Here is a 5,000-nt window from a genome sequence, read left to right on the forward strand (position 1 = left end):
CTTTTTTTTTTTAAATCTCAGATTTTCTTTTCATCACCTCTTTGAATTTACCTACCATTTTAAGACACCCTCCCTTTGACGAAAATAGATATGAATCAACTCCCTAAAATAACCAAACTTTGGATTAGGCCCCCAAAAAATAGAATGTTTCTTTCCAATGACGAGGCCAAGAAATAAGTGTCAGTAGGTCGTGTTTTTTTTAATTTAAAAACTTTGATTTTTATTAAAGTTGTTTTTAAAAATGTATTTAAAACAGACACATGTGTCTTTTTATTAGCCGGAAATCGTGGTGAGCTGTGTGCCCCTGGATATCGGAGAGGAGTAGCTTTCTTGATATAATCTGCATAATCACGTTTTGTCATTTTAATTAATTAACGGTCAAAAAAAGTGCTGGGGTCGGGACTGAGGAAACAGCGTAGAATCAGAACAATTGAATATGTTTTATTCTTAGTCTTACCAAGCTTACAAGCATGATCATTTGACATTTAAACACAAACTATATTGTACGTGTGTTTTGGCCAGGAGAAGCACTGCTACAGACTTGCAATGACCCTTTAAGATTTTTGAAAGGAAGACTTACTCTGCCTTTTGCACAGGGATTTTACTTGTTTCTTATTAATTTTTTGGTGCATAGGTTTTTGAACGCGGTTGATCAGAATCTACTTTTCAGGTTCTTGGTGAATAGAAAGAGATTTTTTTTAATGTGTTATAAGCATTGCATACATACATTTCTTTTTTTGTGTTGAAAACTCCTACGGCCGTATTGCCATGCTGATACAGTAGAACAGAGCAGAGTATATGGAAGACGGACAACGTACACACTCACAACTTTCCAAAGTAATACATTAAGGAATAGTTTTGAGTATGTCCGTTGTCCGTCTTCTATTCTACCCTTCTCTTTTCTAAAGCAATTGTTTTTAAGTAAAAGAGGCTTTTGCTGTCAAAACTTACACTTACACTTCACAGGGAGAGAGAGAGAGAGGGAGAGGGAGAGGGAGAGAGAGAGAGAGAGAGAGAGAGAGAGAGAGAGAGAGAGAGAGAGAGAGAGAGAGAGAGAGAGAGAGAGAGAGAGAGAGAGAGAGAGAGAGAGAGAGAGAGGGATCAAATCAAATCAAATCAAATCAAATTTTTTTTTTCGAGGGTTGTGGCGTAAGCAATACAACGAGAGAGAGAGAGAGAGAGAGAGAGACACACACACACACACACACACACACACACACACACACACACACACACACACACACACACACACACACACGCAAATAGTTTCAAACGCAGAAACTTGCGCGTGAACTGAGAAAGGAAACAAAAATCCATCGGTCCCGCAAAGCATATCGGTTAAAGGGACGTTAAAACAAAAACAAACAAACACACACACACACACGCACGCACGCACGCACGCACGAACGCACGCACGCGGCACGTACGCACGCACGCATGCATGCACGCACGCACGCACGCACGTACACAAGCACACACACACACACACACACACACACACACACACACTTTTTTTTCCACCCATTGTATCAATAATAACAGGCAATCATCTATCATTTAATAACATGCAACTCCACAGGTCGATGAAGTCACTGACTCGGGTAATTCCGGCAATCATCGGCGCACACATCGCAATTACTGCAATTATTGGGTGGATGTTTTTATTCCTGATTGATCAGCTATTTGTCAATAGGCGTCAGTGTCGACATGATTGATTACTGGATCAAAGTGCGTGTGAAAAAAAATAGTGTAGCGTAATTTGATGCGATGATTGGCCGTTGTATTCTGATGCAGGTGAACATGAATACTCTGGGAAGTAAATCATATAAATATTATCTTGCGTGAGGCGGGGGCACCGCGTGCGCATGTGGAATTACGGTTGTAATCTTTTAAAATGAATATCGTTGAAGGAAATGTTCCTGTTAAAGAGCATACACAATTTGCCTCAAGTCCGAAATCTTGCGTGTTGTAAGGAGTTAATAAATGGGAGGTGGGTGCATTTGATAAGTGATGATGAGTGAGTGAGTTGATGAGTGAATGACTGAATGAGTGAGAGTGAATAAGTGAGTGAGTCAGTCAGTGAGTCAGTGAGTCAGTCAGTCGGCTATTGAGTCAGTTAATCTGTGCGTTTACAAGTTCGTTATAGTTAGTTACGTAGTCACTTCATCACCTATCTCAAAATGTTGAAAATACCAGACTACCAGTTTACTCCCACTGACGGGCGCAGTGGCGTGGTGGTAAGACGTCGGCCTCCTAATCGGGAGGTCGTGAGTTCGAATCCCGGTCGTTGCCGCCTGGTGGGTTCAGAGTGGAGATTTTTCCGACCTCCCAGGTCAACTTATGTGCAGACCTGCCAGTGACTTAACCCCCTTCGTGTGTACACGCAAGCACAAGACCAAGTGCGCACGATCCTGTAATCCATGTCAGAGTTCGGTGGGTTATAGAAACACGAAAATACCGAGCATGCCTCCCCCGAAATCGGCGTATGCTGCCTGAATGGCGGGGTAAAAACGGGCATACACGTGCAAATCCACTCGTGCTTAAAACATGAGTGAACGTGGGAGTCTAAGCCCATGAACGAAGAAGAAGAAGTTTACTCCCACGAAGATCAAATCAAGATTAAAGTTCCATTCTTAAGGCATTTTCAATAACAAAAAACCTCCTGATCAAAGTGATAACATATCATTATTCTACACCAAATCCTGACAGCGCCATTATTTGATATGTCACTGGCGCATACATAAGAGCCACTTCCGTTCAAGGCAAAATCGATAATCATTCAATCGTATCCTGTTTTGACAGGAGGAAGCAGAGCGAGTCGGGTAAAAGTGTACGATTTCTTATCTGATTTAGCTTCGCTATCGCCCTGTATATCAAGTCGTTCTGTTGTCGTTGAATTGCCTTATGGTTTTCGTGCCAAGTTTTGTGAATAGATTTCAAAGTTTATTGATTAAGAATATCAATACAATCATACTAAATAAAGAAAGAAATGGATATTATGGAGATTACTTCTGGGGATTTGTCAAAAAGTCAATTTTAAGGGGCTTGTCTGTCAGGTCTTAATTGCCTATATTGGACATGAATTGGTTTATACGATTCGAGTTTTTACGCCCTCACAGCTTTTGATGTATGCGTGTTTAGGTGGTATCAGCCTTCTGCACTTTTGGTAGAATGACCAAGATCTTTAACGTGCCATTGTGGTGACACGGGGGTGGGAGATGGATACCGTCTCTGGGTCTGCACATAAAGTTGACCCGTGTCCGTCCCGGCCCGGATTCGAACCAGCGACCTTTCGATCACAAGTTCGGTGCTCTACCACCTGAGCTACCTGAGCTACCTGAGCTACCCGGGCCCCCTGGGGATTTGTGTGTGTGTGTGACAGGTTTTTATAGAAACACTTTCAATAGGAAGAGTTTCCGCCAGTTATCTCTCTGAGGTTTTGGGTGCGTGCCCCTTGCGGGGGCAAAAAACATCGAGGTCACAAGCAGGGTCAAGGGGAAGGTCGCTGGGCGGACAGGAGACTATTGGAAAGGACAGTGTGTCGTGAAACGTGTTGCAGGAGTCATTTGCTTTCTGCTCTAAGAATTAAGAATGTTTGGATGTTTTAATTTTCGCAGACGATTAGCTAATAGTGACCACAAACAGGAAGAAAACGCACACTCACACACATACAGATATACACGCAAGCACGCACGCACACAAATGCACGCAAAGACGCACGCACGCACGCGACACGCACGCACGCACACATTCACACGCATACACACACACACACACACACACAAAATACCGGACAGGTAGTAGACGGGTACAAAGACAGACACGCTGACCAACAAAGACAAAGGCAAGAAGGCACAGACATACACACACAGACATACACACACAGACATACACACACAGACATACACACACAGACATACACACAGACATACACAGATACTGCGTCGATTCCAACAGACCCACAGTTACAAAAACACAAAAACACACGCAGACACTCAAACCCATTTTGTCTCTCTCTCTCTCTCTCTCTCTCTCTCTCTCTCTCTCTCTCTCTCTCTCTCTCTCTCTCTCTCTCTCTCTCTCTCTCTCTCTCTCTCTGCCTCTGACTGCTGTCCGTTTGTCTGTCTGTCTGTCTGTCTGTCTGTCTGTCTCCTTTTACACCTCTTGTCTTTGTTTGTTCTCTTGTCTTTCATTCTCTCTTTCTGATTTCTTCCACCCTTCGGTCTTATCTCTGTCTGTCTGTCAGTCTCTCTGTCTGTCAGTCTGTCTGTCTGTCTGCCTGTTTATCTGTCTTTCTGCCCGTCTGTTTTGTCTGTCTGTCTGTCTGTCCATCAGAATGTCTGTCTGTCTCTGTCTGTCTCTGTCTACCTCTCTCTCTTTATCTCTCTTTATCTCTCTCTTTCTCGCTCTCTCTCTCTCTGTCTCTCTCTCTCTGTCTCTCTCTCTCTGTCTCTCTCTCTCTGTCTCTCTGTGTGTCTCTCTCTCTCTCTATGTCTCTCTCTCTCTGTCTCTGTGTCTCTCTCTCTCTCTCTGTCTCTCTCTCTTTCTCGCTCTCTCTCTCTCTCCGTCTCTCTCTCTCTCCGTCTCTCTCTCTCTCTCTCTCTCTCTCTCTCTCTCTCTCTCTCTCGTTGAAGGCTAAGCATAATGCGAGATACGTTCATTTTTGTCAATACTTATTTGTTTGTGTGTTTTTGTTGTTGTTTTGATTGTTTGGCCGCTCCGCTGCTTGCTTGCTTACTCAGTTGGCTCCTCCAATCCAACAGGGTTGTTGGTTGTTGTTTTGTAGATGTGGCAGATCAATATTTTCTGAACTGAATCGATTTTTAAGCCAACACCCAAACTGTGAAAAGGAATTGAATGAACTGCAAACTGACAGGATGTGTGCGGGAAATAGATAAATTAACGTCGCAGCAGGAATCGTGAGGTCACGATTAAGCTAATGTGGTTTTTAGACTTTCTCTGGTTGTACATTTACTTGTTTGCTTTTTGTTTGTTTACTT

Source organism: Littorina saxatilis, linkage group LG7 (genome assembly GCF_037325665.1).
Source record: "Littorina saxatilis isolate snail1 linkage group LG7, US_GU_Lsax_2.0, whole genome shotgun sequence".
Classification (NCBI taxonomy): domain Eukaryota; kingdom Metazoa; phylum Mollusca; class Gastropoda; order Littorinimorpha; family Littorinidae; genus Littorina; species Littorina saxatilis.